The 9,297-nt window shown below is 39.4% G+C and overlaps 1 non-coding gene across 1 annotated transcript; it reads left to right on the top strand.

The window, feature by feature from the left end:
• The first annotated feature begins 3,456 nt into the window (after window positions 1-3,456).
• LOC132223546 (U6 spliceosomal RNA) lies at window positions 3,457-3,563 on the top strand. The gene has a single exon (XR_009450489.1). It is a non-coding gene; the product is annotated as a U6 spliceosomal RNA (small nuclear RNA).
• Window positions 3,564-9,297: the final 5,734 nt, after the last annotated feature.

The following is a 9,297-nucleotide window of genomic DNA, read 5'->3' as shown; positions in this document are numbered from 1 at the left end:
GAATTTCATGCACCAGGCCTCTAATATATATATATATATAAAGAGCCAGAGGCCATAATGTCCAAAACAACCAAAGGGGCAACCAAACACCAGGCTTAGGCGCAGCAGGCTCAGGTGGGCAGGGACTGGGCAGTGGGCTGAACTGTTGATCAGCACCTGCTGATCAGCCCTTGCCTCTCTCTCTCTAAAAGGTCAGCAGTTAGCCCATTCACCAGCAACATGGGGCGGCTGCTGATCAGCCCTGCTTCTCTGATCAGGCCCAGAGATAGGCCCGAAGATGCTGACTGGCATAAAAACCGACCAATCAGAACCAAATCTGGGTGTACTTGGCATGTGTCCTGACTAGGAATCGAACTGTGGCCTCATGGTTGGTAGGTTGATGCTCAACCAGTGAGCCACACTGGCTGGGCAGTCTACTGTGTTTTAAAGGGAAACAAAGCCTGCTACCCTGAAGCTGGCCTTTTACAATATTAATTTAAAGCTGTTTATTAAAAAACATAAAAGACTCAGAAAGAACTTTTGACCCTCCCACTTCCCTGCCCAAGTGATCTTTATTGTTTAAAGTATTACATATGGTATTACATATGTCTCCTTTTTCTTCCATTGACCTCTCCCCCACCACTCCCACCCCTCCCAGCACATGCCCTCACCCCCCTAGTGTCTGGGTCCATTGGTTATACATACATGCATGCATACAAGTCCTTTGGTTGATCTCTCACACCCCTCCCCTACCCCCACGCCTTCCCTCTGAAGTTTGACGTTTGTTTAGAGCTTTTCTGTCACAGGATCTGTTTTTGTTCATCAGTTTATGTTGTTCATTATATTCCACAAATGAGTGAGATCACATAATATTTATCTTTCTCTGACTGGCTTATTTCACTTAGCATAATACTCTCCAGATCCATCCATACTGTTGTAAATGGTAAGTGTTCTTTCTTTTTTACAGCAGCATAATAGTCCATTGTGTAGATGTACCATGGTTTTCTAATCCACTCATCTGCTGATGGGCACTTAGGCTGTTTCCAAATCTTAGCTATGGTAAATTGTGCTATGAATATAGGGGTGCATATATCCTTTCTGATTGGTGTTTCTGATTTTTGGGATATATTCCTAAAAGTGGGATTACTGGGTCAAATGGGAGTTCCATTTTTAACTTTTTGAGGAAACTCCATGCTGTTTTCCACAGTGGGTCCACCAGTCTGCATTCCCACCAGCAGTGAAGGAGGCTTCCTTTTTCTCCACATCCTTGCCAGCATTTGTTGTCTGTCCATTTGTTGATGATAGCCATTCTGACAGGTGTGAGATGGTATCTCATTGTTGTTTTGATTTGCATCTCTCAGATGATTAGTGACTTTGAACATGTTTTCATATGTCTCTTGGTCTTCTGTATGTCCACACAAAAAAAGGTGCCTATTTAAGTCCTTTGCCAATTCTTTTATTGTACTGTTTATTTTCCTTTTGTTAAGATGTATGAGTTCCCTATAAAATTTGGAGATTGGGCCCTTATCAGACATAACATTGGCAAATATGTTCTCTGATGCAGTGGTTTTTCTTGTTTTGTTGATGGTTTCTTTTGCTGGGCAGAAGCTTTTAATTTTGATGTAGTCCCATTTGTTTATTTTCTCCTTAGTTTCCATTGCCCTAGGAGCTGTATCAGAAAAGATATTGCTATGATATATGTCTGCTATTTTGCTGCCTATGGATTCTTCTAAAATTTTTATGGTTTCCATCTTATGTTTAAGTCCTTTATACATTCTGAGTTTATTTTTGTGTATGGTGTAAGTTGGTGGTCTAGTTTCATTTTTTTGCATGTGTCTGTCCAATTTCCCCAACACCATTTATTGAAGAGACTCTCTTGACTCAACTGTATGCTCTTTCCTCCTTTATCAAATATTAATTGAGCATAATGGCTTGGGTTAATTTCTGGGTTCTCTGTTTTGTTCCATTAGTCTAGATGTCTGTTCTTGTGCCAGTACCAGGCAGTTTTGAAAACAGTGTCTTTGAAATATAGCTTGATATCTGGTATTGTGATCCTTCCAACTTTGTTATTCTTTCTCAAGATTGCCGTGGCTATTCGGGGTCTATTTTTATTCCATATGAATTTTTGGAGAGTTTGTTCTAGGTCTGTGAAATATGTTGTTGGTATTTTAATGGGGATTACATTAAATCTATAGATTGCTTTGGGTGATATGGACATTTTAATGATGTTGATTCTACCAACCCATGAACACGGTATATTCTTCCATTTATTTATGTCTTCTTCTCTCTCTTTTTAAATGTCCTGCCATTTTCTGGGTACAGGTCTTTTATCTCCTTAGTTAAGTTTATTCCTAGATATCTTACTTTTTTTGGTGCAATGGTAAATGGGATTGCTTATTTTTTTGTTTTGCTTTCTGTGAGTTCATTATTGGTGTATAAAAAAGTCATAGATTTCTGGGTGTTAATTTTGTATCCTTCTACATTGTTGAATTCATTTATTACATCTAGTAGTTTTTGATGGAGTCTTTAGGGTTTTTTGTGTACAATACCATGTCATCTGCAGATAATGACAGTTTTACTCCTTCTTTTCCAATTTGGATGTGTTTTATTTCTTCTTCTTGTCTGATCACTTCCAGTACTATATTGGCTACCACTTCCAGTACTATATTGAACAGGAGTGGTGAGAGTGTGCATCCCTGTCTTGTTCCTGTTCTTAGGGGAAATGGTTTTAGATTTTGCTCATTGAGTATGATGTTGGCTGTAGGTTTGTCAAATGTGAATGCTGCATCCATTTGCGGCTAGAGTTCAAGGTCTGGAGAAGGGGCTGATGCACAAATGGATATACTAGACAAGAAATATAAATTTAGAAATTATGAGGGAGCCAGACAGAGACCTTTCTCTAGTGGAAAGGCTCCACGAATGCCCAGACCCTTTAGCTTTTTATTTACTAGAATACACATTTACCCTTTAGCAAAGCAAACAGACATATCAATGGTAAGGTTTGGCAAACAATAAAGGATTATCAGGTTAGGGTCTTGGTTGGCAAACTGCAGCTCGCAAGCCACATGCGGCTTTTTGGCCCCTTGAGTGTGGCTCTTCCTAAGCCTTAGAAGTACCCTAATTAAGTTAATAACAATGTACCTACTTATATAGTTTAAGTTTAAAAAATTTGGCTCTCAAAAGAAATTTCAATCGTTGTACTGTTGATATTTGGCTCTGTTGACTAATGAGTTTGCCGACCACTGGGTTAGGGGATTGCCTTCAGCCATTCAGCCAGCAGCAGGGTGATACAATGCTGATTTTCAGCCCTTGCTGAATATCAAAGTCCATTTGCCTTCTAACGGACTTCTCACATAATTATGCTAACTACTTGTTGGTCTTAGCCTCTGGCATTCATATAATGCTTTTATTATGTTGAGATATGATCCCTCTATTCCCACTTTCCTGAAAGTTTTTTATCAAGAAAAGGTGTTGGATGTGCTTGCTTTGGCAGCACATATACTAAAATTGGAACGATACAGAGAAGATTAGCATGGCCCCTGCACAAGGATGACACGCAAATTCGAGAAGCATTCCTTATTAAAAAAAGAAAAAAAGAAAAGGTGTTGGATTGTGTCAAATGCTTTTTCTGCATCTATTAATATGATTATGTGATTTTTGTCTTTCAATTTGTTTATATGATGTTTCACTTTTATTAATTTGTGGATATTGTATTATCCTTCCTTCCCCAGAATAATTCCTACTTTGTCATGGTGTATGATCTTTCTAATATACTGCTGGATCCCATTTGCCAGGATTTTATTAAGGATTTTAGCATCTATGTTTATCAGAGATATTGGCCTGTAATTCTCTTTCTTTGTAGTGTCCTTATCTGGTTTTGGGATTAGGGTAATGCTGGCTTCATAGAAAGAGCTTGGAAGTGTTCCTTCCTCTTGAATTTTTTGGAATAGTCTGAGGAGGATAGGTTTTAGTTCTTCTTTGAATGTTTGGTAAAACTCCCCTGTGAAGCCGTCTGTCCCAGGGCTTTTGTTTGCTGGAAGTTTTTTGATTACTGCTTCAATTTCCTCCATAGTTATCAGCCTATTCAGATTTTTTTTATTTTTCTTGATTGAGTTTTAGAAAGTCATATTTTTCGAGGAATATCTCCATTTCTCCTAGGTTGACTAGTTTGTTGTAATGAGAAAATATTTTTTATTGACTATGTCATTTCCACTAGTTCTTCAACCTGTGGGTGAAAAGGGGCAACATACTAAACTTGACAAGCTCAGGGGAGGACTGCATAGCAGCCTTACAAACTCAGAGACCAAAAGTAACCACCTAGGATGACCTGAAATAAAAACTCTTTAATTAAAAGCAGTTCATAGCCGGTAGTTATGTCCTAGGCCAGTATTGATACCCTAAAGGGCCAATCTTCACCTTAACTGAGCCTATTTGTTGTCTCTTTGCATCTAGGATACCATACCTGGTAACATGCCTTCAGAATTACAAAGTAATTTCCTTCCTTACCCACCCACTTCCTCAAAGCACAACACAAGGGCTGAAATTACAAACCTCCTCATTGTTATTGTTATAGTGTAAATTATTGACTATAACTATACTGTACCCACCTACGTAAAAAAATTATGTATCTATCATTTTACCTTTTATCCAATCCCAGAGGTACCCCCACTCCTATTTTGCTTTCTCCTGCCTCCCTAATCTATCACCAATAGATTTCATGTAAACCATTTATGCCTCATCTTTGGGTTGTAATCTACTTATATAAAAGGCTAATACACTAAGTGTCCCTCTACCATCTGACAGGTTGCTATGACGTGCACTGACCACCAGGAGGCAGATGCTCAACTCAAGTTGCCAAGCTGCAGTGACTTGGCAGCGGCAGTTCTCAGGTGATACATCCTGAAACCAGAAAGGAGGAAGCCCAATTCCTTGTGGAGCCACATGATCCACCTTCAGCCATGGGTTATGTTGTTGCTGGGGCACTGTTGGCCCTGAATCTGGTTTGTTTCACACTTGAGTTTGCATTCCACACCCTGTACAAAAGCAACTTTTAAGAATGCCCTCTCACACTCCGGGACCCCTCAGAGGATGTCAGAGAGCTGGTTTCGGCCCAATCCCCGCATGCCAGGCCAAGGGACCCCACCTGCCTAGGGACCCCGCTCACTCTGCAGACACCCTTTGAGCCACGGAGCCACCCCAGGTATGGCCAGCCAGGGAGGGACCATAAGAGGTTGGCTCCAGGGTGTGTCCAGCCTGTCTCACCCAGTCCTGCCCTGCCAGCCACCTTCTAATTAATTTCCTTTCAATGTGCACCTGGTCACTGGTGTATAAAATAAGATGCAAAACTGCCATTTTCCAGAGCATTTTCTCAAACTGCTGAGATTTTGCTTCCCAGCAATTGTTCAGTTTGGCTCAAATGAACTCATAAAAATTATTGCAGGTTTGGATGTTTCTTACATTGACAAACTCAACCTGATAAAGCTTGGTGGAAGAGAAGGGGGTTTTAAATTATTTTTCACATTTTAACATTATCCCTCATTTTATTTATTGTGTTATTACAGCCTTTTCCATTAACTTCTAAAGTCTGGTAATCAAGAAACCACATCTTCCAAAGTCCCTTCCTGGGCATGGAATTCTGTGCTGAACTTCAGATTCTTTCAAAGAAACTCTGATATGTGCCCCAATTCTCTCTTCCTAATCTCTCTAATTAGTGGGGAAAATTTTATTGCAAAACAACAACAAACTAGAACATCGACACACAACTTTCCGTCCTTCTACCCACTTTACAAATATTACTACTATCAGAGATTTCCACCTAAAATTTTTCTCTAGCATAGATATGAATACTGACCACAATTACACGCATTGTCCATAAGACCTTGTGCTTTAAGTTATGAATTAAATTCATAGTTAGGGGAACAAACCCTAAACAGTTCAGTTTCCTTAATTCTGTAGTTATTCCTCTTTTCCTTCCTGCCTCATTAACAAGGATCGCCATCAGAACAGAAGTTAACATGTCCTGAATGGAAACAAAAGATTTTACTAAAAAAAAGACAATATTTGAGTTAAGTTTTAAAGGACAACTCAGATTACACAAATGGCAAAGAAGGTGAGAAATAACATTCTAATTAGGGAGGAAAGCAGATACATGACATCTAACTACTTAGTACTTGAAAACAATGATGTCTATATATTGAAATAAAATTATCTCTAAGGCATTCCTGAGTGACAAAAAACTGGGGGAAAAACAATTTATAGTGTGATTGCCTTAATACAAAAATGAACAAAAAATATATATTGCTTTCTGTATTTGTGTTTATTTGCTTTTTCAATATTTTTATTGATTTCAAGAGTAAGAGAAAAGGAGAGAGAGATGGAAACATCAATGATGAGAGAGAATCATTAATCAGCTGCCTCCTGCATGCTTCACATTGGGGATTGAGCCCACAACCTGGGCATGTGCCTGACTGGGAGTTGAACCTTGCCCTCCTGGTTCATAGGTCAATGCTCAACCACTGAGCCATGCCTGCTGGGCTGTTTTTGTTTTTTTTCAATCCTTACCTGAGTGATGACGAAAATAAGACATTTTTTGGAGGGAGAACAGCAGCCTGACTCTGTACCTAGTTAATTAACATCCCTAATGCACATTCCTGTGAGCCTATAGCAGCGGTTCTCAACCTGTGGGTCGCAAACCCTTGGCGGTCCAACGACCCTTTCACAGGGGTCGCCTAAGACCATCCTGTATATCAAATATTTACATTATGATTCATAACAGTAGCAACATTACAGTTACGAAGTAGCAATGAAAATAATTTTATGGTTGGGTCACAACATGAGGAACTGTATCTAAAGGGCCAGAAGGTTGAGAACCACTGGCCTATAGTCACTGCCCTTCCCTCAATTATCTTAAGGTCTTGCAAGACCTGTTTACCTAAATACTCACATTTTACAGAGGTCATAAACCATGAACCATATACAACCCCCAGAGGGGGTTATCAGTGCTGATGCCAGGCCAAACCTTTGGGTGTGGTCTCACAGCCTCTATCCCAACACACAGGCTTTTTACAAGGCCCCCAAAAGTCCAGAAGTCTGACCCTTACCTGGGGGACAAAGAAACCAAAGGGTATAAAGAGAAAGTTTCCTCCATATTGGTTTGCTCAGGATTTGGGAACAGGGTCCCCTGAGTCATGGTACTAGCACATTTGGAAATAAATGGCTTTTCCCTGTATTGCCAAGTACTCCTGTGTGTGTATATTTTCTGGTCACCAGGTAAATTCTGTAACATGAGTACATGCATAGAGAGAGAGTAAGGGGGAGAGAGGGAAAGGAACATGGATGTGAGAGAGAAACATCTGTTGTCTTCTGTACATGTCCCAACCGGGGATCAAACCCAAAACCCAGGTATGTGTCCTGACCAGGAATTGAACTGGTTACCTTTTTGGTGGACAGGACAATGCTCAACCAACTGAGCCACTCTAGCGAGGCTATATATTTCTATGTATATGTATATGTATATGTATATGTATATGTATATGTATATGTATATGTATGTATGTGTGTATATATTTATGTATATTTATATATGTATATGTATCTTAGTATATGTATACATATAAACAAATGCTTGTGAATTGATCTGAAAGAATCTCAGAGAAGGAATATGAAACAGGGTGGCACCAAATAGTGGCTTTGCTTTATCTAATGGTTTGAATATATACAATGTGATAGTGTAGACTTGTGTGTATGTGTGCTTATTATTTGGAATATTAAAAACAACTTGCAGAAAAGAAAGAATATAAATATTTAGTAGAAGAAAAGAGCATAGATGAAAAAATTAAGAGATGTCAGGGATGTAGAGAAAATGTTTTTGTATGGTTAAGGCTCTCTGAACAAATAAATCTGGAATCTAGGTTAAACACAGTTTGGAAGTTAAAAGATGACTGGATTGAGATTTATTCTCCCTTGGAAGTGTTGGGGATAGTGAGAACAGCACTAGGTGTTAGACTAGTGGGGTCAGACCTAACCTGGGTTCAGCAGACTAGGTACTTGAGCCTAGTCAGGAAAGAATTCAGAGTCAAGACTCAAACTATAAAGGAACACTTATTTGGAAAATCTCTGAGGTATAAGTAAGTCATAGAAGAAATGGTCTTAGGTAACAAGTTGCAGTGGTAAAGGAAGGGCCCTTGGAGTTTAGAAGTAAAAAAGGCAAAGGTGACATACCTGGGGGAGGGGGAGTGGTGGTGGGGGGGAGGGAGAGCAATCTGGGACCTGTGTCCTAAGGGTATTAAGGGTGACATTTTAGGGAATGTTCCAGGGGGAAGATCTCAATAGAATATTCAGTAGCTTTCCAAGTATGTCCTTTCAGGATTGTGGTCTCCACAGATTGGTTGGTTGGCGCCCGGGCAAGGTGTCAGCCTTGATTATGATGTTGCATGTCTAGTTTTGTTGCTTTTATAGGCCTGGAGCTGAAACAGAACTGAGGCCGAGATGTTACCTCTAGAGAGGTAAGGTCAACCTAGGCACAAGGTCCCACCCTACAAGTGTCCTTTGCTTTCTGTCCTGGTGACCTTCTGTACCTGGCCCATTATCCTTGTTCTCTTCATGTCTGTCTAACTATCTACCACAGAAGTATGTGTTTACATTGTAAAAAGGAAAAAAATCTGGAATTTAAGAAATGTTCCTGGGTTTGCAAAGTTGTAGGCAACTTTACATTCCAAAGGAAAAGAATATTAAAATCCTTTCTTTTATTTCTCTTTTATCACATGTTTAAGGAGATTAAGTTTATCTTTCTTTCTCAAGACCAGAAGAGGGAAAGAGGTAAATAAACTCCCAAATTCATACTTTGTGGTTCCTCTCCTGTAGTGCAAAAATGCTTGCAGGTTTGTCCATCTGGATCTTATCACAATGCTTGAGAAGGAGCAAGGCAAGGCAAAAGAACAAAGGGGAACTGGTAAGGTTATCACTGTAGGTAATAATACCTCTGATTTCTACTCTAAAAAAATCATGTTTATGTTCAGATAATATGAATATAGATATTAAAAACATACCACTTCACCAATATTTGACTTCATTGAAACTAATAGTACTTTTCTGCTGTCCATATGAGAAACATCCAAACCTGCAGAGAATTTTTATGAGTTTATTTGAGCCAAACTGACAACAATTATCAGGAAGCAAAATCTCAATGGATTGAGAAAATGCTCTGGAAGATAATCGTTTTACCACTTATGTTATAGTATATCAGAATTGAAGGGGAAGCCCTTGCCAGTTTTGCTCAGTGGATAGAGCATAGCCTGTGGATCAAAAGGGTTCCAGGTT

Source organism: Myotis daubentonii, chromosome 1 (assembly GCF_963259705.1).
Source record: "Myotis daubentonii chromosome 1, mMyoDau2.1, whole genome shotgun sequence".
NCBI classification, from domain to species: Eukaryota; Metazoa; Chordata; class Mammalia; order Chiroptera; family Vespertilionidae; genus Myotis; species Myotis daubentonii.
The sequence above is the reverse complement of the archived record's forward strand: the minus strand, read 5'-3'. Positions and strand labels throughout refer to the sequence as shown.